The sequence below is a fragment of the Cyanistes caeruleus genome, chromosome 12 (genome assembly GCF_971803275.1).
Source record: "Cyanistes caeruleus chromosome 12, bCyaCae1.hap1.1, whole genome shotgun sequence".
Taxonomy (NCBI): Eukaryota; Metazoa; Chordata; class Aves; order Passeriformes; family Paridae; genus Cyanistes; species Cyanistes caeruleus.
Window position 1 is genome coordinate 12,339,923 of NC_141712.1, and position 24,166 is coordinate 12,364,088.

At 40.3% G+C, this 24,166-nt stretch overlaps 1 protein-coding gene across 1 annotated transcript in view; it reads right to left on the reverse strand.

Annotated features, from left to right (window-relative positions):
* LOC111934588 (uncharacterized) overlaps window positions 1–24,166 on the reverse strand; it is a 357,296-nt gene that overhangs the window by 173,964 nt on the left and 159,166 nt on the right. Inside the window, exon 3 of the mRNA XM_086847241.1 lies at window positions 24,072–24,114. The gene's annotated coding sequence lies outside the window, so the exon portion shown is untranslated. The remainder of the gene's footprint in view (window positions 1–24,071; window positions 24,115–24,166) is intronic.

A 24,166-nucleotide genomic window follows, 5' to 3' on the forward strand; every position in this document is an offset into this window, starting at 1 on the left:
ATACTGGAAGGAAATAAGAAAACTCAGGGAGCTGCAAAAAAACCAAAGTAATCTTAAATTTGCTGTCTCTGGACTACTTAAAAAGGAAAAGATGAGCTAAAGCTCTTCTCAAAAAGCTACCTCAGGGACTGTCATTCCAGAGCTCTTTCTCCACCTATCAAAGGTAGGGGATAGTCAGATGACTCCTTCCTGCCCTACTCTCCCTTCTTTTCCTGTCTTGCTAAAAATTCTGCACCGAGGGATTCCTGTGAAAATATCCTGCTACACTCTTGGGAGCAAACTAATAGAATTTGTAGTTCCTCCTCAGTCAACTAATACATACATTTAAGATTTGAAACAAAAAAACAAAACAAAACAAAACAAAACAAAAAATCTCCCAAAGAAAATATGGAATGATTAAAATCATTATTTATGAGAGCAAACATTGAAAAAATAGCAATTCTGCTATATAGTAAAATTAATCAAATGAAAGCAATAGTTTAGTTCAGTCACCAACAGAGGTTTTTTGAAAGATTTTAAAGAATTCCAAGACAAAAATCTCCTTGCAAGGAAAATCAGTTTGCAGTAGTTTCAGTAACAATCATACAAACTTTATTTAGAAGTAGCAGCTGGGCAGAGCACAAGGCAGAAGTTAATTTTGTCCAGAGAAGCTGGGTGTGACCAAAACTGGGTCTGGATGAGACCAACTGCAACTCTTCCCTGCTCCCAAAGAGCTCTCACCTACAACACACAGAGGAAAGCTGCTGAAGAAAAGTGCATTTTTGGCAAGGCTCAGCAGGTGCTGCCAGCTCTGTCCCCTGGGGAGGAGCAGCTTGTGCCATTTGCTCTCTCCATCTCCCTGCAGCATCACACAAACTCCCCCGCAGCACAGAGGGCATTTTTCTCTGGGCTCCACCACAGGGATATTGCATCACACTAAGGAGCTGAAAGAACATGTACAAGATGAATATGCACGTTTTTAAAGCCTCTCAAAACACGCACAAGTCTATGGCCAACAGTGACACTTGTCTGTTAAAACTCCAGATAGAGACATGACCTCATCTGGGACTCTGATAGTTGGCTAAAAGTGCCTTTTTTCCACAAGAACACCATCTGCACCTCCAGCCCAGCACCTGTGTTAGTTAAGATGAAGCAAACCTTGTCCCAGAGAGCTTACTGTGCTGGAAGGTGGCCCCACAGGACACTGATATCAGGCTGTAGCCCAGCTGGGCATGTTCATGCTGGCTCTAATCCACCCTGCCGGTGGCCCATGGCTCCAGGCCTTCAGAGCTAATAACCTTTCTCCCTTTTCCCCACGTTACCACATTTGCATTGCAGCAGGAGTAGGCACCCTTCATCCCCAGCAGCCATCCTGTGTTATGAGTACTCCTGGATTTCTTGCACAGACATACTTTGAACATGAAAAGATTGCAATCACCAGCAAGGCAGGAGAGTGCTGCCCACAGCCCTCTAATTACAAGTAAACAACTATTGTTCATCTGTATTATCAACAACTGAATTTTGGGCATGAAATGACAGCGCCTGAATAGAAAGCAGTGCCAACAGCCTCTGTAAACACACAGTTACAAAGCTCTCACTAATAGCACCAAGTGCTGCAGTTTCTATTTGAGGCAGAGGACTACAGTTGTAACCAAACCCATTTCTTAAATTCTTCTGGGATGAAAAAGATCATCTAGGGGAAGTTCTTATGAAAGTAATAATAATGATAATAAAAACAACAACCACAGCAATAATAAAGTTAATAAAAATGTTGGTGTGTAAAGCCATTCCCAGAAGACAGTCCATAAACCACCAAAACTCTTTTGGGTGAAAACACCACAGCTCTTCAGTCAGTTCTTTCAGGACAGACTGGCAGACAAGCACAGTCTGACTGAACACCAAAGAGAAAAGCATTTGCCATGTCCCTGAATGCTGTCTGGTGGCAGGTAAGGAGCTGCCTGCTCTGCAGGTCTCAATTGCTCTCTCTGGCAGAGCAGCCCAAGAGGCACACAGGGAGTTTCAGGCAACAGCCAAATTCCAGGAGTGCGCTGGACACGCAGCCAACTTCTACCAACCATCCTTAATGGGCATGCTACCCCCTCAAAATGACTTAATCCAAGTTTTATGTTACAAGCATGCAATACCTCCCTGCTGGACCACTACCTGCTGGAGCATTTCTAACCTGGCTGCTTTCTTCAGAAGAGAAAAGAGACTCCAAGGCACATTTTGGGCTCGATGGACAGCTGTAGGTGGTAGTGGCAACATCACCAGCATTACAGAGACCAGAAGGGAACAGAGCACCATGAGAATAAATTCAAGAAATTCCAATAATTTAATTTTGCATTTTCAGGACACAGCATTCAACATGCAGACAATGTTTTGAAAAAAGTAAAATGCAACAGGTCTATTATATTCATTTAGGTACAGAAATAATAATCATCTCCCAGTCATTTGGAAGGGAAAATGAGGTTTCATTTTTCAATGACCTCTAATTCCTACTAACTTCTGAGAACTGTGGTCTCAGGTACAATTCTCCACCCATCGGTACCTCACATGAGAGGATACATTTTCCTATTAAAAACTTACTTCATGCTTATTAGTACGAGGAACTACTTCCTTGGAAGCAGACTAAAACTTTTCCTGTCAAAAATTAATTTTATCAGAGCCTAAGTACAGAATACACATTTCAGAGAACTCAAAAATATGCATTCCCTGAAATGACCATAATGGTACCTTTATGACAGTGTGCTACAGTGTTACTTATTTTGTCAAGACTCCAAACTTTCAGTGAGGTTCTTTTGTTTGTTTTTTTTAAACCTTTTCTAAAGCTCCCATCCAGTCACAGAAATAAAGGTATAAAAGAGCTTTGTGATATTTTCACTTGCTATCCCTCCCTCAAATATTTCTATGATCCAACTCCATCTGCATAATGGATTTACAGCTCTTTATTGCCAACTTGGTAAAAGAACTTCATATAAACTTCTTCACATACCCAGTGTGAGTGAATGGCCTGGTGAGGGACACTGCTGTAAGGGATGGGAAAATTGTCAGCCAAAGGTCTCATCTGTTAATTACGTTCCCCAGTTACTTATATTCCCTCCCATCCAGTACTGATGAACCCAGAGCTCTCTTGCAAGCTTCTAATTATTATAGATTAATTATTATCATACTATACATATACATATTATCAAGACTATAATTCTATAGGTTTCTAATTCTTAGTAGACATTTTTTCCCCTCTAGTTCTTGCATGCCATAGGTAGAATACAAGTTTGAATATGCCAGGGCAGTGGAAGAAGGTCTGAGATGTGTTGTCCTAGTGACAGCAGTGCAGTTTATTGCTTCTTGAAAAAAGAGTGGGATGACAAGCTGCATTTAATCAACTTTCAAAGAAAGCAAAAAATCAAATTTCTTTAAGACTACTATCAAAAACTTGGATCCTTTCCTCCTAGGGTAAGAAAGTGTCCAGTAGAGAAAATCTCCCAGAGAAAATCAGAAAATTTGGAGGCAAAATCAGATGATGAATGTAAATGTATTCTATCAATTTAGTGCTTAAGCACAGTTTGTGTGCAGGTCAGACAGGGTCTCTGCCAGACTCCTTCATTGGCCTTTGCAGGAGACAGCAGAGAACTCTTGCTGAGACAAAAATCCATCACTGCATTCACTGGTGGGTAAAGAGAGAAAATCCACATTAAAGCACAGGATCTACTTCAGATAGGCAGAACTGAGACTCCACTGAAGAGCAAAAGGGAAAATGTTTAGTGGCTGTGGGCACTAGGACAGTATTACACGGATCCCAACACGTGCTCACGAGCATGCCCAGCCCCAGTAAAAGCCCAGCTCTCCACCACCTGTATTTGACACTCAGATGTGGAACCTAAAGCTGTCTGAGTGGTTTTAATATATCCTCTCAGTGTTAGTGCATAATGCATTTTTAATGGGGGGCAGCGCTGCAGGGGCAGAGGAAAGTGGTGCCACCAGGCTTTTCCTAGAAATCTCCCTCTTTCCTAGAACTCCTCCAGCTCCAGGGTAAGGACACTGTGCACAGTATTACCAGAAAAATCACAAAATGCTATTTGAACTTTCACATTTTGATGCCATGCAAAACAGGGTCACCAAAGTCATTCTTGCATTCAGAGGGCAACATTTGAGGTGACAGAGAGAGAGAGGCTGAAGGAGATGTGGACATTTCGATACTGCACACACATGTAAAATGTGAAGTACAAAAAAATCCCTTGGGAAAGGGTTGAGAGAAGGAAAGGTGAAAAGCACTTAACCTAAAATCAAGTTGGTAATTGCATATATATATTTATATATATGCATATATATATATATATGGCACACCAAGTGCTGCTGCTCATCAACCCTCATCATCTGAATACACTCCACAGTATTTTTATTGCAATTGGGAAACTCGCTGTTACACAGTGCATAAAGACCTCGAGGTGTTTTGTTTGTAGGTGTCTTTAGGTTTCTTTGTTTGCTTAATTATGGGTGGCTTCTAAACATTCTTTACTCAAACTTTCTGTAAGTGTTCAAGCTGGGACAATCTGACCACCTGGCTGTTTGCAGGCAGTGAGCAATGAGGCACAAACAAGGAGACAAGCCAGTTATATTTTCTTAAATAGTTGCAACCAGATGATCCCACCTACCATTTATCTCTAATCATCCCATCACTACCCCTACCTATTTTTATTTATGCAGTTCACTATTTCATTCCAGTTTTCTGAAGCTTTGCAGTAAAAATGAAGCAAATATAACTTTCTATTAAATCACCGTATTCAGTGGTTATTTGATCATTTCCTTTGGCAATATCACACATATTCAATCAAAGAGCTACAAGAAAGGGGATGGCACTTCTTGTTTGGAAATAAAGAGCCATGTTGCACATTTAAAAAAATTTGTAATGAAACCTTCATTATAGAGACATATATCTCACCATCCATCATCTCCAAATGCACGGGCTTGGAAATGAAAACCTGTCTGTGTTTAATTTGATGGGCCAAGCGTTCGGCGTTCCCATCCTGCCGGGGGGAGGGGAGCAGCATTTATTTATTCACATCTGAAAATAGACAGGTAAATTTTGTAGCATCATCTGACCTCGAAATCCTGGAACCACTCATTTGAAAACAACCCCAAATCACGCATCCTCATTTCCCGTTGCACCAAGGGCTCCATTGTTTGCTCCCATTCATGGCAGAGGCTTTGCCCCACGCTCCCTCCCAAGCTGTGCAGCATCTGCTGGGGGGGTTATTTCCTTTTTTATTTATTTATTTCCCCGATTTTGTTTCTAATCTCTGTTTCTTTGTGGTTTCCTGGAGTCATCCTGACAAAGCCACATATTCTGTTCCTGTCCTTTATAGCACTGGAGGGCACTGCAGAACACATGAAATTTGTTTCTAATTTTACATCTGCCAAAAAACATTCCTGGCTTACAAATACACGCCAGCAGAACTGGTAGGGCCTATCCCTCTAACACCACAAGACAAACAAGCCAAAAAGAAATAAAAAAGGCTCAAATACAGCACAAATATTTTTGCACTTATTTTAGCTTGTGAAGCCTTTTTCCTCACCTTCTCCCACATTTCACCCAAGTTAAGTGTTTTGGTATTACAAGTTTATCTCACTATATTTAGAAAATAAACCTACAATATAAGAAAATGAGAATCAGCAATTCTGTTTTTCATCTTCTACAAGTCCCATACATAAAGAGATGGCTAGAAATACCTTCAGCCAGAGGCATGTGGAGGATGGCTCCCTCCCCAGCCTGTGACTGAAACACTGAATATTTCAAGCAACCTGCCAAAATCCTGGTGCTTCAAACCAGTTTAAACTCAAAGACTGATAACAGCTGAATTGCTGCCACTTTCTTCTCACCATCACAGTTGTCTAAATAATTTCTAGCTAAATTATCCTCAACTTTGTAATGGTGGCAGGGCAAGTCCTGAGGTAGCCTCCAAGGAAGGAAGGGCAGTGTCCCAGCACAGATGCAGATCCTGGGCCAGAAAGGTTCTGGCAGGGCCCGTCAGGGATGGGCAGCACCGCAGTCACTGCCCCGCTGGAGGCTCAGCCTGGGCTCCGCGGCTGATGCACTGCAGTTTCACCTACACGTAAGCAGCAGCTCCCAGGCTGGCTCAGGCTTGACGACTGCAAATGTCAACAGACCAAGGAACACAAGTCCAGGTTTATTTCCATTAGCAGCAGCACAGTGTCATGGTATTTCAATGCTCTGCAAGTACTAATTAAAGACCTTGCCACAAGGAACCTGAGAGAACGATTCAGAGCTGGATCCAGCTCTGCAGCCTGGCTCTATCATATTAAATGTAACCACACAGACATCCCAGCACTTCCTAAAAACCACAGAGGGGACTTTTGCATTGCCCTGCTTGTAGAACTTTTCACTTGATAAAAAGACTCAGCTCCTGATGGAGAATCCCAGGCCTACTGTGGCAGGAGTTAGGGGGTCAGGGCAGCATCCAGAGGGGTGCTTCCTCCAACAGGGAGAACAGGTAGGATGCTTATGGATGAGAGACTCAGCAGTTCTCTCCTCCTGATCAACAAAACTCATATCACAAAGTTAGACTCAGTTCCTTCCACTAAAACATGCTGGGCAAAACTTAGCCCAAACTACAGAAAATTCATCAATTTGTGCACTATTCTAATTTAAAACTTTGCTATTCCCACAAAATTTCCCTGGACAGCACTATATGTGATCCAACATCTCCATTTAGGACCAGGTCTGAAGAGTGTGCTGCTTTGTGGATTGCATTACAGAAATTTTACTGAACTGAAAAACCCCATTTTTTCAGTTGTGTTTGGCCCTTCATGTTCTAACTTCCCCAGTGGTCACTCTTGGTGAAAAATTTCATCCCTGCAGGCTTACTACAGACTAATCTGATGGTGTCCATACAGGCACAGCCTATCTGCACTGTACTAGAGTCTGTTCCAAAATGGATTATGGACTAATAAACTGAATGGTTCTGCAAATCTTCCTGGCCTTTACTTTTTAGCTGTTATAAAAGTCTTATTTCCTAAAAAGAGAAACATATGGATTGTATCTATCCAGCACAAGATGATCACAGAGTCTGCTGCTAAAATGTACTTGGAGTAAAAAAAAAAAAAAACATCTATAGAAGAACTGTGAGAAGATTCAATTTTTGTACTGGGAGGGGTTCTCCTGTCTGGAGTGAAAAACATTAAAAGGGAAAAAATTGGAACTTGTGTTTGAATAAACTGACCCTACACATTCATTCTTTATGGCCTTAAATCCCTTTTAAAACATTTTCATTGAGCTTGTAAGATTCAGAAGTGAAAATGTTATCTCAAAATTCCTTGTTTTGCATATAGTTCAGACTTTGGGGAAAAGGAAATTTTTTGCTTGAAACAGTTCAATACATTTCACTAAAACATTTCTCTCTTTTCCTTCAGCATTTTCAGTTATTTTACATTGTGTTTACTATAAACACCAGTGGAAAAAAAATCCCCAAAACCCACAACCAAGTCTAGCTCTGGTCTCCAAAACACAATTTTTAAAAAGATGCAAAAAACAAGACTTAATTTTTAATAGTAACTACCCACTATATTCAAAGGTTCACTGGTTTAAACTTCTTATCCTAACTTTGATATAAATATATGCCCTTGTACTAACTATTCATCTCAATTTCTTATTCGTAACACAGGGATAATAATGCTGGCTATACCTGCCTCAGTAGAGGGGATTAGTTGGTATCTACATGGATCCTGCCCGTATGAAGCACAATCATTACTGCCTGAATGGCACTATCTGCTCCTCCAGCCCTGCGAAGTATTGTGTGCCTTCTGGCCTCAAAATTAAAAAATGCCTTCAGTATTTAAAATATTTCAATGTTTGCTACATCAGAGAGAACACCTCCAGACACCTGGGAAGTTTGCAGGGTGGCCAGTGCAGGAGGAGGAAGCATCCTGAGGACACCACCACAGACTATGAGGTGCACAAGGTGCTTCGTGTCTCAAGTGATCACTGCCAGACCAGCAGCACACAAAGCTGACTGGTCACCATATTTCAGTCCCATTTGTCACAATGTCCAGTCCTGTCTGTTCAGAAAAAAAACAAGTAAAAGAACCCCAAATGAACAAGTCACACATTTCCCGCAACACTTGTCTACTCATTCTATTTATACCACTGCTTCCCTACCAATCTTCTTACAAATTATATATATATATATATATTTCTAACAGAATGTAAGTTATCCCAGTATGTACTTTTACATTTGCAGCTGGAGTTCCAGCCTGAATTCTGGATGCGTTTTATCAGTTTATTGCAGGAATGAGATGTGAAATATATATAATTTTTTTATTGATAAAGATAAACATGATTTGTAAGATGAGTCAAATTAACAATCGATTACACACTAATGGGCTCTAATCAATACATTAATTTAACTAAAAGGAGGGGAACAAGAGGAAGGATGGAAGAGTAATTTAGAATAGCAGGACTGTTCTGCTGGTTTAAGAAAAAAAAAAAACGGGGTATAAAATAAAACTGAGGCAACCTTTGTGGAAGAATGTAATATCCTCTCTCGTTCTCTCACCTTGTTTCTCTGTATGATGTGGCGTGTGTTTATTAAAGAATAAAAGAGCAATTATTACATTTCCAGCAGATTGCAGGGCTGAGGCAGCAGTACAGCAGTGTCAGCCTGCTCTCTAGTGTTGCTGGAGGTGTGCGGCATCCGGCCACGCTCCCAGCTGCACCCGCTTAGAACACAGCCCAGACCCTGAGGAGTTTCCTTGCTATCTCCTGGGTGGTAAGGAAATCTCAATTATGCACACAAGGGATGTGGTTAGGGGGAAAAAAAGGAGAAAGAATGTTTAAATTGTATACGTAAACTGTTTTGTTTTACAAGCTGGAGTAAATCAGAGCATTTGTAGGCCATATTTATCTGATCCACTCAGTAATAATCTCTCTCAATGTACACTATTGATGTGGCATTTATGCCACTGGAGAACATAACCAATCCCTTAAATTCAAATAAAGCATTAGTGAAAAAATAAGAATTTTTGCTTCTGGGCAAGTCACTAGCACACAGATTTCTTCCAGGAACTGAGGTGGGAAAATACACCAGGAACGGAAGCAAAGGCAGAATTCCTCCTGCTCCCTCTGCCTTACAAATTCAGTCCTCATTTGCAGCCCCATTCCATTAAGAGAGGTGTCATGGTCTAAAAACAAACCAACCAAATTCCCTCACAGAGGGCTCCAGAAAGGAAACCAGTCCTTATAGCAGCAGTTTGCTATGGGAGGTCCAACCCCGCAGGCTGGAGCCTCCTGCAGACCCTGGTGAGAGGCTGAAGCAGGGACAGCCGGGTCTGCTCCCGATGGCAGAGCTCATCCCTCCTCTGCTCATGTAACACAGGGCCTTTGTGCTCCTGAGCCTTGTTACACACACACAGAATGGAAAGGGAGATGGCCACAGTTCGTGCCAAGCAATTCCAAGAAAATCCAAACACAAGCAATGGAGCTGTTAATGGCACAGAAAGATGCCATCTCCTACAGAAACTTAGAGGGAAAAGACAGCATGTTACACTCTATGCTTTGGTGGAGAGAGCACTTTTAATGCACAGCTAATCTCTGAAAAAGATACTGAGCTCAGTTACACAGTGTAAATCAGGAGAAAGTCAAGTGGAGCTACTCCTGTTTACGCCTGTCCAAGGCTTCAGCACAATCTCAGCAATACACTGTATTCTCCACAGGCTTGCAGATTAGGAAACAAGACTGGATCAGAAGAGCCCTTCAGTCTCTTTGAAATTTATTTCACTGATTCACTCTGAAATGTCTTCTTTTGAATACAGTCAATAGCAGCCTTAAAAAAAAGGTCATCATGCCTCTAGAAAAAGCATTTTGTCAGCTTGAGGCAAAGACATGGGTGTGGGTGTCAGGCCAGCAAAGCCCACTGAGAGAGCAGGGAGCTCATCTCCTGCCTAAGGTGCCCTCCAGAGCATCCACAACCCATGGTGCTTCTGTCAGCAGCATTTCTCAGACCCTTCTTAAATGTAAAGTGTCTGGCCAGTTGATTACCAGTGCAGAGGTGCTCAAATACCAGCCTCCTCTTGGAGAATGGAACTATCTAGTACATTCCAGCTGGTATTACAGAGGAAAAAGCTACAACTACACGAGTTTCATTAGATGTAATCAAATATTCAGCTAATATCCAGTGTATGCCTAAAATCAACTCAGTCTTAGGAAGCTTTCTGCAATATATACACAGCTGCTGAAAATGGATGACTTCTTTCATTAATATTTGCTTCAGAAAATATCTAATTCACTTTGGTGGTGTTTATGTGCTTTCTACAACTACAGCAATAAATCAGTGTGCTGGGAAGAACATTTCACAGAAAAGGGAAATCTTAGGCTGGTATTAAACAACACCCATTCAGAATGAACTCTGAACTTGTGAAATGAAAATTTGAAGATTTTATGAAAAAATCTACTAATCTAGGTGATGAGAACAATATGATGATGTTAGAACTACAGATATTGAAGATACGAGTTTTGATTAAGTGCAGGCACTAACTATACACAGGGAAGTGTTCACAACCAGTTTGCTAGCCAGAATAACCTACAATTTTGTTCTGCAGTAACGACTGTCCCAACATACACATATACCATTTTTATTAATCTCATCAATTTTTTGTTGACAATGGGTGATCAAGTAAACAAATTAAAATTATCTGGTGGTTTAACTTAAATTAATTTCCCTTATTAGTAAGTTTAAGTTATTATAAAAGGGTGCTGAAACTCACACAGACTTAAAACCATGCAGGCAAAACAGCCTCTGCTGTCATCATGTTTACAGTAGCTCAGCCTCTGGCTGTGCTGGCTAATACCCTGCCACACTCCAGCTCTGCTCTCTGGGCACATTTTACATACTTTTCATAACTAAAAATATGAGTTTTATAAGCAGAAGCCTCTTGTTTTGTTTGTTTTACTGCTAGACTTATGGAGCGTTATTTTGATTTCTCTGGCACTGGATAAACCTTATTGATGTCAGTGAACTCTGAACCTGTAGTTCTGAGTATTTTCAAAATAATCTCTCTGTGTGGAAAGTGAGACCAGGCTAAGATCAAGCAGAACACTGCAGCGTAAACCTAATGTGCTTATTGAAACCATCTCCAATTAGCAGGAGAAAACATTTACAATCTGCTGTTTAAAAACAATTTACCGGTGTAAATTAAAGAGAATTAACTCGAATACTATTTGAGGTACATTTAGACTAATAGTGCATATATTAAGCTTCTTATAAATTCACCCAAAAGGCTGTCTTCACAACAGCTCAGCCTTAACAAGCAGTTCAAACTCTGGCAGCAGCCATGGTTTAAAGAAAGCCCCACACACAGTTCCTGAAACCCCCAGGTTTGTTTTCAGGTAGGGAAGGCCAAGCCAGCCTCGTGTATATATACCACATTGATGGCAGCATTGGAAAGGTAAATAACCAAGTGCCTACACATCTTACTGGGTACCTGGAATATGCTGATTATTTTTCTCAAATCAATTAGCACTGTGTAGCTTTTATCATTACTTCAATTTTATCATTAATTCCTACTGCCATGTGTTTTTTGACTTGTATAAAGCACTCTGGCCAGCTCTGTGCCCTACAAGCTTTGTCTCAAGCCTGCTCAGCCTCTATAGTCTCAGGAGCATCTTTGCCTGCTGTTTATAATGAAGATTTCTCCAGTTTTATTTATTAAGCAGAGCAGGGCTCAGCTTGGGGCCAGCAGCAAAGGAGGAGTGCAGACCTCAGAGGAGTAACAGAGCCCATGAAGGAGGCTTGAGCTAAAGCAGAGCAGCTGCTTTATTCTGCAGCTCCCTCTACTTGCTGCATCCCATCATGGCAGTGGGACGATTTGCCTCTGTAACCTCCCAATCACTCTTTCACAGGTCAGATCGTAAGATCAATATAAACAAGAAAAAAAGGGACATGTACTCATGTAAGAAAAGCCAGGAAGTTCAAAGTTATAGCTGACAGTCTGGATTTAACTCTGACTGATCTGGGAAACAAAAGTAGAGCAGTGACATGAATGAAGGATGAAGTGTCAGGCTGTAAAGTACTTGGTTTTTATCAATTTAAGGCAAGCCATTACAACGACTACCTCTAAATTTCTCATATTACACAGAAAACAAAAGGGAATAAACAGCATTTTCTAAATGTTTACATATGTGAGAAGCCCAGAGCTCTCAAATCAGTATCTTGGTAATTTAGCCATTTGAAAAATTCAGTTCATTGTGTTCTGTGCACGACAATCCCCAAACTGTGCTGCTTGCAGGGACAGATCAGCACCTCCCTTCCAGTTCTGCACTACCTGCCTGCAAATACAGCAATAACAACAAATAACAGCACTCAGTGCATTTCACAAGTATAACCAAACAGTGAGCAACAGCTTACAGTCAAAAAAAAGGCCAAAACCCACTCTGTACAAGCACCATGGCAGGGAAAGGCTGGCTCTTTAAACACTGGAATTAGCAGCAGTGACAAATGGTCTCAGCAGGCACACACGGCTCTCCCTGGTCCTGCCACCAAGCCTGATGAACCTGCCAGCAGAAAACACTTCCCTCACTGTTGCTCTGGGAAGGGGGCAGTTGATCAGTGGTTTAGGATTGAATTACTGCACTGGGATCAGGCGGCAAGCCTGGCTGAGATTCCCGAGTTTAGAGTCAGATCCCCTATTAACTGTCTGCACAAGAGCAGCAGCTCCCAGCACAGCTCTGACTCTCTGTGCTCCCTGCAGCAATGCCAGCAGAGCTCAGGGGGCCCACTGTTTCCAGCTCATTGTGTTCACGTAGCAATGCCACCCAAAACCACATCCTCAAACTTCTCTGAAAAGGCAGCACAGATCCCTACAGCTGAATTTGTTATTTCATTTTCCAGGGGTAGCTTCTGAGCATTTAAAAAAATATTTGAATCGTATATTCATTACTTAGCAAATAAATTCCTTTCCTATATTGCTGGGAAGAGACAAAATAATACAAGTTTGTATTGTGGCTGCCTCCATTGCACATGGTTACAGCAACCTCCTGAAAGAGACCATTGAGTTTCATAATTCAATGAATATTTATATTGTTTCAGAGAAAAAGAAAACTTGAGAACCTTGTTTTGCAAGATTAAGCAACAAATGTCTTATATTTCAAATGGATTGCTAAGACTTAATCCTGAAATTCTTTTCTAATGCAGGCAGTCCTAAGGACTACCATGAGATCAAGGACTCCTGTCAGGAGTGAGTTTGCAGGGTCAGGGCTTTCATCTGTGCAGAATGCATGCAGCCAGTCACCAGGTGAACTCATTTCACCGAATTTCTAATCCACTTGAGTATTGTGGGTTTGAAAGTTCAGATAAAAATAAAATCTAAGAAAAAAAATAATCAAACCTTATTGAATTTCCTTTCCACTTAGACAATGAAATAGCAACGCAGAAGATGAAAAATGTGTTCAGTGAGAATGTGATGAAATATGTAATAGGACCCAGAAATGGAGGTGCTGCTCCTGAGAATTAAAAAGTACAAATTGACCCTCTTCTACATTTCCCCCTTAACCAGAACACGTGTCTCCATGTCCAGCCACACACACGTGTGTAAATGCCTTTCACCTACATGGACCTGTCAGTAGGGCCCTTCTCTGCCATCTCACCTGCCTTGGTACCAAGATTTCTCCTCTGCTGTTACAGCAGCCCTTCCAGAAAAGGAGCAACGCAGTGGTGAAGGACAGGGCTGCTCTGCCCTGCACTTGGGATTCCCTCACAGGCAGCAGGGTGCGAGGAAGGTGAAAGTAAAGGAAGCAGCTAAGTAGCTGAACCTATTTCTACCTTAGTTTTCACAACAGCAATCATGCAGCATTGATTAGAGGCTTTGACCAGAGCCCAAGCTCAAGAGCCCTCCAAGGAAGACCAGAGTACCTCATAAGAAACTGGGAGCACTTTATTTATGCACTAAACCACCTCTAGCATCAGTCATTGAGGTCCCCCCAGAAGCAGCTCAACAAAAGGCTCTGCCAAGCCAGCCCTGAAAGGGGCTTCCCTCATTTTCCCCCTCCCAGTGGTCCCAGGTGCCTTTATCCCCGCCACAATGACAGAAGCACAAGGGAGCACAAACGTGTCTGAGGATGGACTTGTGCAGAAATAAAGATTTTTGACAGTTCTACAAAGCCTTACCTGGGGCAGGTGAAGGCAGGAAGAACCTGCCCAAGTGCAGGGACACTTGGGGATGGCTGATGGGGGATGGCCCCTTACAGCTCCGAGTTGCCCCTGTTCCAGGTGTGAAAGTTTATTGCAACTCATCAGGATATTTTTTTCTCCAATTCATATGAAACTTTTTGCTCAGCTACAATATTTTATTTTAAATACACTTCAATATTCCTATCTGTTCAGCTGCTTGTTCCTCAACTGAAATAAAAAGTATGTAGTAGTCAAATATGACCAAGATGCTTTTACAGGTTTTAATAATTCTTAGAAAACTCGATTATTCGAAAGGTTTTCTCCAAATTTAAATATTTGCAACTCCTATGAAACCAAGAAAACTGTTACAGTTTCTGAGGTTTTCATGTTCCTTTGTCTTTTGAAATACAAGAATTCATAGGCTGCTTAGTCTGAACACAGCACCTGAATCTGTGAGTGCTACTCCTCAGTCTGCAGGCTTACACTGAACACAGTTGTGATTTCAGCTGGGTCACAGGCTAAATTCATTAATTAGAGTACCTAATAAATTGTTATTGATATTGTTCAGTTGTTTGTCACCACCCAAAATGGTCAATAATGTCAACAACAGAAAATAGAATGTAGCAAAAGCCAAGCTAAGCTTACATAAATTAACTGAGAGAAAAAGCACAGATGAAGACAGAAGCAACAGTGGAGTGAGTGAGGGGGAAGCAAAGAGGTGGCCAGGGCTTTGTGTGTCCTGAAATGCTGCATTCAGGTGAATTCTTGAATGGCACCTCACAGGTTCTGCATTAGCAGGAGGGAACAAACTCTGGTTTTTCTCCTTAACCTCCTGCCATACCCTCGGTAGGCTACACTCTTCTTTGCTTGAGTAAAACGAAGAACTTGGTGTAGCTAGAAGATATTTTTCCATTTGATTTTGCAGATGTGGCTGGAGGGAGTGCTCCTTTGGAACATCAAAGCCTTTCATGAATATATGTTATTTTGGTAATGATCCTTCTGTAGTCTAACAAGTCTAAAACAACCATTTTAAAGCAACCATGGTGGAGGAGATTTCATTTTTCTTTTACTTTTCTTGACAAGTGTTTTCTATAAAATAATCCAGATCTTGACACTGAAATTGAACTTCCACCAGTGGGGCTGAAATGTGGGCTGTCCAGAGACCTGACACTCCTGGTTCAGTCTGAGCACTTGAAGGTTTGTCCCTGACAAACATTTGGGTGTTTTCCACTGGCAGATAAAAGTGATGAGAAGTGGAGAAGGGAATCAAACCTGGGGCTGCAGTGAGCTGGGGCAGCCAAGCTCCAAGGAAAGCTGGGGCCTGGGCAGAGTTGCTGCTGTATTTCAAAATCTGTAGGAGCAGTCAATATCACTGCCTAATCTCATGTGATTTAGAATTACCACAACCAACATTAGAATCAAAAATTTGATTTATGCATTTTAAGTTTACCAAAAAGACTTTTTTTCCCTCATTGGCTGAATTCCTTATGGCTCCCAGAAAGAAACAGTCTTTCACAGATAGAACTGGAACAGCCTGGCATGATCACTCATACCTAATGATGCATATTTATAGCTGTCATCAGAGAATTAAGGTCTAAAATCCCATTTTATAAAAATAATTTTTAAAAATGAATGTAATGACTTCACTGATCCGGTTGCTTCTAAATCTGAAGTACATGGAGAATTTGGATTAATTCACACATTACAATTGATAAAATATGTTGGGCTGACCTCAGTGGCTGCCGTGTGAAATATTTGGAATACTGGATGCATACACAAGCATGCACTTGTTAACTTTGCTGCAAGTCTGCTTCAGTCTCCACTAAACTGATGCAAGGTTCACAACTGTGTTAAATGGGAAAATCATTAGGCCAAACATTGTGCATTATTATGTCAATACCAATATTTTCTTAAAATCTTTAATCCAGATATGCACATAGACATGCATGTAAAGACTAAGATTTTTTTATCCTTTAAAATTTTAGGATATTCTGCAAGACTTCCATATTCTTACCCTCGTCTAAGGGTTTTCACTGCTTTCGGGAGTTATGATTCATGGAAATCAAAGGACTTTGGATCAGGACAATAATTTACTGTACAACTCAGTGACTTTGATGCATTTGCACTCAGTTTTCTGTTGGTCCAGTGATTTTAGGCCCTGAAATACAGACATAGGTCTCACCTCCCTTTCTATTCTTTAGGAGCAGAGTAATGCATGAACTCTCTATGCTTTTACCACACATGTCATTCCCTTTTCTTTTCTTTCTTGGAAAATAGTTTCCTGTTATTTTTAGCTCAAATCACAGCTTCATTAAAAAAAAAAATATAATCTACAATTTCTTAGTAGTCCCCCAAACTTAATTTCCTGGGCTGCAAAAGAAAGCTGAAAAAGGTGAAAACACCATTGACTTTTGATCTGTTTTGTTAAGAGCATGACAGGCTTCTCAGATCCAGTTCATAGTCCTCTTTTAAGTATCTTAAGGTAAAAGATGCAAGTCACAGCTATGTCAGAACATGCTCTGCTCACCTTCTCTCCCCCCCTCAAACCATTTCTGACCCTGCTTTGGGGGACAATATTGAAAACAGTGAAAATATAACCCTGTTAAAAACATGAATCAAAAAGTCACTGCTTGTGGACATGTTTTTAAAATTGCTTAGTTGCATGGAAGTCCCTTTAGTGCTTGAAGGACTTTAATAAAATTGATTTTCTGAGTATAGCCTTTTAGCAGCTACTGTATAAGCTTGAAATATGAACCCTTCATTGTTGGAAGTGTTTCATTTTTGCCCTGTAACTAATGATCAAGGGAAAGAATGTGTTCAGAATTCTCCATGGTTGCCATTTTCATAATTAAATTGTGCTAATAATAAAGCTTTGCAGACTTTAAACAAACTGGCACTGGAGTGGAATGTGGTTTGCAGTGCTTCATTTAGAGACCTCTGCAATTAGCCCTTAATGAATAAGCATACCACAGTGATAAGTAAGACATCTCTGTGAACAGGTTATTTACCAAAGCACAAAACTGTGACATTTTCATTCCAATAAATGAAATCTATTCTCCAGATTTCATCTGAAGGCTCTTAAGTAATTTGGGAAGTTAAAACCCATTAATTGTCTTTAATGCCTGATGTGTAATGCCAGTAATACAGCACCACTGCTCATCCTAAGTACAGTGGCTCAAAAATAGGCAACTGAGTCAGTGAGACAATTACTGAATATGAGCTGCACAAATAGTGCAGATCTATTGGCTTCAGTAAATTGCACAGAACTTTAAATCACTGGAATCACACTCACTGCAGAGCCATAGCTCCAGGTTATATTCTTCCCTTCCATACTGCTTATCTACTTTCACTGAGACTCATGTTTTTGGTCATTAATAAAAGATTTTTTTAAAAAACCCCACACCCTACACATCTCAGGACATTTTGTGGAAGGTTAAATCTTGCAACAGCGCTGATGTACATGAGCAAGGAATCCAGCCCTTGGTGACTGAATGCACAGAATTAGGAGGTTGGGGTTAGTTCACTGACTGTGCCTCTCATACAACTGAAATGCACTGCCCAGAGGAGAGAGTCATTATTTTCTGGCAAAACTCATTTCAGCATCTAATGAACCAGATGTAGTGGACTCTCAAACTCACGCTTTGGCTCATATAGCACAGCAGGGATAGGATCCTGGTATTTTTTCCATGAACCTTAGTGGGTTTTGGATCTGGCCCTAGGAAGAGAAACCTGGTGACTGCTGGTTACAGGGAGTACTGAGAAAAACACAGACTCTACAGACTGTCAGCACACTGATGTCCCATACAACTGCCACAGAGCAATAGGAAGATAACACAGTATCTCCAAAAGCAACTGTACTTCAGCCTAGGTTATCAAAACCAACTTTTTTCTAAGTTGCCTTTTCCTGACAGGATCACAGGCGCTACCGATCATCCAAGTGTGTTTCCTGTCTCTCAAATATCTGGGTAGACAACTTTGTACTATCACATTTCAATTCTACTCAAGAACTTTTTTTCCTCTTTGCACAGAGTCATCTTTCTTTTGTAAAAAACAGACAGGAATAGAGGAAAAAAGTTGGTGCACACAAAGACACCAGAGCCTCTGATATATTTGAGGTTCCCTTCCATAACCATCTGACACAAATCTTTAAAAAAAAAAAAAAAAACAAGATAAAGAGATGGGAGAATAAGAAATATGGAAAAGATCTAGACATGCAATCTGCAGAATCACAAATAACAGACAGTTATTTACAAATACCAGTTTTGTGTAGTTTGCAGCATTTCTTGTGGCAAGACAGTACAGAAACACTACAGACACCAACCTGGACCCTCACAGAAGGCTGCCACAGAGCAAGTGATCCCTGCAGCCATGCTCAGCTCCAGCTGGGCAGCCTGCACAGGAACACAGTGACAAACACAGGAATGGAATCATCTGAACAGAGACTGTTTAGAAAATGTGCCACTACAGGGTCTCTAGAGTCACTGCTGCCCTTACAAAATACATTAGGACCTGCTTTCAAAATCTGATCAGGCTCCATTATCATGTGAACAAGGGCTACATCATGCAATGGGAAAAACTGGAAAAAGTAGGTATTGAAGAACACATAGCAGCTGATGGTGCAGAGCCACCCCAGTGCCTCAGTATAAATGAGCTGAGGTCCAGCAGGGCTTAATTAGCTGTGACTCACCACTGGCAGCAGGTCAGTTCTGATGAATGTCCAGCTCAGCTGGACATGACCTGGCTTTTCAGAGAGCCTGCTCAGATGTCTCTGTGCCTGTAGCATCATTGAGCTGAAAGTCAGACACTTAACTCATGGGTTACTACCTTTGGGCTGTAGCTGAATTTTTTGTTTCACTACTGCTCTTGAAGTTCCTAAACTTCATCCCTCAGATAGGCAAAAGGAGGCATTATGCTTAAATCCACCCCTGGTCATCTTATACCCATGAATTATCTGCTGGAGTTGCCCCTTAAATAACTCATTCTTTTCTCTTGTGTTTATATTCCTAATATGTTTGAATACAGAAAACTTAAACCACATTTGTTAAATGCAGATCCATGCTCTGAATCACACATTCATGTTATCCACTGCACATTAAAAAAAAAAAAAAATCCTTTATATATTTATAATATCCTATATATATATATATTATAAATCCTATATATTTATAATAAATAAATAATGTTAAAATTCTGACTACTTTTATTTTTAAAAATTATGTCTTACTCTCCATGTCAAGGCAACAAGCCCCACAGGCTTCTTTTGGGAAAGTGTGAAAAAATATTTGCTGTTGTCTTTATTTGCTCTCAAAAGCATTCAGTGTTAGATTCTCTACTTGGAAACACATGGAAATGATGTACTATAGCCCACACCAGCACTGGATTATCTTTGTAAAACTGGCAACGTTGCAATGGATGAACTTCATGCCAAGGGGTGACAGGGACAGTGTCCCAGCTCCCAACATGATTTCCCAGGCATGAGAAGTTGGTATGTGGCTGTGATGACACATAAGGTGAGGCCAGGTGAGAAGTATCATGTGAAAGTCACACCCAACATCCTTTTTGAGCAGCCCTCTCAAATGAGAGGCAGCAGATGGATCACAACAACTCCTTCATGGGCATCTCAATCCTACCACCTTGCTGATTCAGTGGAGACTGGGTGTGGGGCAGCCCCAGACACACACTGTCTTGGGACTGGCACTTTCAATCATGGTACATCTATTTCCAAGATTATTACCACAAAATTGATTGAGTCGCTATGCCTCCAGGTACTTGCCATTTTAAAAATTTATGTAAAAATAGATCTTGGAAGGTAATGAAAATTTAGAACTCGGAAATAACATCTCCCTCATAAAACTAGTAGAGCACAGACAGAAACTTTTACAGACACCTCCTCCAGGCTTGCCAAAATCCAGCCCCTGTAGCCAGACAGTGAGTGTGCAGCCCTCATGGGACAGACCGTGGAGGCTGCACTGGTGGGAGCTATCAGGTGTCACCTGGGCAAAACTGACAGCCCTAAACTGAAACCTCAGAAGTGACTGAGGTGATGACATGTTTTATTTGCACCAACATTGTACCCTGGTACAGGATGGCTATTCTACTTATTTTTATTCATAGATGAGTCCTGTGAATTCCTACAAGTATTCCTGCTAACAGCAATTCTAGACTCACTTTGCAAAGCAACAAGAGGCAGTAGCTAAAGTAACTTCTTCATCTCTGTTATAATGTTCAGTTTCTTTTCCATTTAGACTTTATACATCAGACTAAAATATTTAGCACATAGAAATGGGACAAGCAGAAGTGCTTTTCTTAAACAGAAATCTCATACTGTTATTCATAAAGCAAATCAATTGAGGCAGGCAAAGAGAATACACCTCAGATGGGCCTGGGTGAAAAAAGGAGAAGTAATACATTGTGTTCATTAAAGCAATATCAAAATTAAATTTAATACAAAGTACCTGAGACTAAAACCCAAAACTATTAACCCCAAAGCCACTAACTATTCATTAGCCAAGTCAATTTTGCATCCCATTATGATTCACAATGCGTAAATTCCCATTGAAATTGATTTAGTAAACCAGCTCTTTGATGGGCCTGAAATTAAAAGGATAGAAGAAAAGATACAACTAATTGAAGAACATAATTTGATGCTTGTAAAGGGTGCGAAATTTACTGAGAGCAGACTGGAGCTTTAATTAAAGACAACGGGCCAAATTCACACCTGGGATAATGACTGAGGAATTTTGCTGAGGTCAGAAGAACTGCAGCCACTGGTGGCAGGGCTGAATTAAGCTACTGGTAGTGTCCATTTTTAAAAAGAACTAAGGCAAACAGCCTTGAGGGTGGGGGAAAGAGAGAGAAATAAGGTGAGAAATACATATTTGCCTCTCTGAGGTTACCCTGCATTGAGCAACACTGGGAATTTCTTTCTGTTTGCAGCAGATCAGGGGGACAAACTATAAGATGATGATACTTCTGCTCCCAGATTAAGAGTGATGAGAAGAGCTGAAGTTTCCCAGAACTGACAGGAAAGAGCAGAGAAATAAGTCCACATGGTAAACCAGAGCCTTTTGAGTAAGGTCTTTTCATTGTCCTCTCAGGGATGTTCAGGCTGTTTGAAACAATTTCATAACTTCTTTTTCTGTCTTGTTTCACAATTGCTTTGTGATGAACAATTATTAGAATATTTGTACTTGGGAATCTGATACTTTATCAATTTTATATAATTTGGCTTTGTTCTATGAAAAGTCTCATCTTTATGAAAGAAATAACAGCTGAAGAAATGGTGATAATCAGCACATTTTTGTAGAAGAGTACACATCAAGTCATGAAGGAACTTTACATTATTTTCCAAGGAATTTTAACTAACAATTTGAGAATGTGAAGGCCAGGATTAAAAATTTTCTTTTGTCTGCTTCCTTTGTAAGGTATAGAGGCTTACACCATGTAATAATTTCAGTGTATAGCTACTTAACCTATTAATTGTAGATCTAGATGATGAAGTACACTTATTTTTGTACTGCAGACAGACCAAATAAGGTAACATTATTTAACTTGTATATGATTTATAATTTATTTATATATTATTATAATTTATAAGATAGAATTGATGGCTGACAAAGTCTTTAGTACAGTAATGCAAAATAAAGCCATGTTTAAACCTAAACAGAAAAGTTTAACGCTTGCTATTTCTTATGCTCCTTGTTGTGAAACTGAGGAGTGTCTAAAATAGCACAAGGAGAGCCAGGAGAGAAGCTTTAAATTCTGTTTAACCAGCAGCAATATTTTGTGTTAGTTCTTATACTCCCTTTTTGGTACTTCATCAGATTTAACACTGAGTTTTCTCTTGGTACAAAGGTGATTGCACATTTCCAATCTGGGTCTGTCTTGCTTAACAGACTGGAATGCTCCAGCACAGACCTGTGGAATAATTTGCCCAAGGAGAAGGTTCATTTTTTGAATAATTACAAATATAAAATGCATAGCCTTAAAATTTCAGTATTCCATGTCTGATATACTATCTACAGCCATATCTTGGTGATTGCTGTAAAGGGGCTGGTGAATCCAAAATAATGTGGGGAGGAAACAAGCATAGTTAAACAATATTTACCTACCATGAAATTTATGTGAAATTTAGATTCCTTGTGTCCAACACTCAGGCTGGGATGAACCAGCAGTGTGATCTGAGCACACCATCTCACACATTTCCTGTGCAAGAGGGGTTTGAGATGATTTGGATTGCTTTGCCCATGTTATGTAAGGACTGACAACAGAGTTTGCAACAGGGCTTAATCAGATGGATTAAGACAAAGAGCAGTCTGTGACCATACAAACATGCTCCTTAACTGTTCTGTACAGCTGTAAAATACACAGCAAAATCTACACAGACAAGAGTTTAAAAGTTGGGGTATTTGGAGCAGAGCTCAATGGCCCAGTGCCTTTGTGGCATAAATCTGTGCTGCCATGGATGTGTTTTTCCCTTTAGCTGCTGGTGAGGACTCATCTCCACAGTGAAAGGAGTATTCTTATCCAGAAAGTATCACCAAACTTAGGAAGGGGCTGAAAGGCAGTCAGATTTCAGTACTGAGCAGTATCTGTTTGAGCTCCATCAACAACACCCACATAAAAGCCGTTGTGCAGCAGCAAATAAGAAAAGTTGAATTCTTTGCCTAGCGTAATTCACTTCATTTATTGACTTTTTTCCCCTTTCGTTTGTCAGTGGTTCTGAGATGCCTGGCATTCAGGATGATTTGTAATGTAAATTATATAATTGTACTTTCACATATTTTAACATCAAATAGAATGATTGACTACAGAATTTGAGCTGTCTACAGGTGGGGGTCAATTATCATCTGAATAATCACACTGCCACACAAGAATAGCACGGCCATGGAGTGTGACATATTTTTATCTCTATGCATTTCAATGAAGTCAGGCTGGTACATAAAAGGTTATCACCTAGGAAACATATTTTCCTAAGCACAAGTTAAACATGCAAGCAAGATCAGCATAGATATTCAATTTAGCCAGTCAACCCTAACCTATTAATATTTTAACAAAATCCAGTGAGGATAATTTTTTTCTTTGATCCCATCTCATTTGAGCAGCCTGGAAAGGGAAGAAAAATTAAAAACAAAATAGTCAAGCATAAAGAATGAGGTTATGTATTAAGTGGGCTATTTAATGTTTTTGGCATATTATAGCCCTAGGGAAAGTATGGATGGATTTAACAATCAAGATCTGTGTTCCCTGGGCCCACAAAGTTCAAGAAACATAAAATAATCTATACTTCCGAGCTGACAAATCTTACCTGACACTCTGCTTCATCTCACTGGGACTCTCTAGCTCAGCATTAATCATATGTTACAGGGAGTAAAAAGAAAAGTAAATCACACTAAGCTGGAAAGTGAGATGGAAGGTCTTTGGGCAAAGCTTTTAATCAATAATATGTGGGATAATAACCAGGAGCTATTGTTTGAATCTTCAGATATGAAAAGGCAGCAATGCAAAACACAAAGCAACTACAAACTGCTGCCACTTCAAAGGGGTCTGATGCAAACCAAATCAGGTTGGTTTGCCCTAAATCCCACCTTCTCCCCTTCCCAGTCCATTAGCAACATTCTGTATTCACGGTTCACCAGCATTTTGATCTAACTCCAAAACTGCAATTAAAAGTGTCTATCTGATCCTATAGATCAGGGGACACAGTAGTATCATGTGCATTAATTTTTGGGTGTCTAATCTGAGATCCTTTGCTATTCATTGACATTCAGAGAATGTTCAAAAAGAGATCTTATTTCTCATGTCAGACAATTCCCCTCTTTCCCTCCTAGCTTCTCTTCACACAATTACTGCTAAAACAAAAGACTAGTATTATTTTGCTCTGAATTCTACCTCATTTCCAAATACTACACCCACCTTCATGTCCATGTCTTCCCTTTCTTCCATTCCTTTCCATACACTAATAAAAGGAAAAAAAAAAAGTGTTAGTTATTCATCTAATAAACACTGAA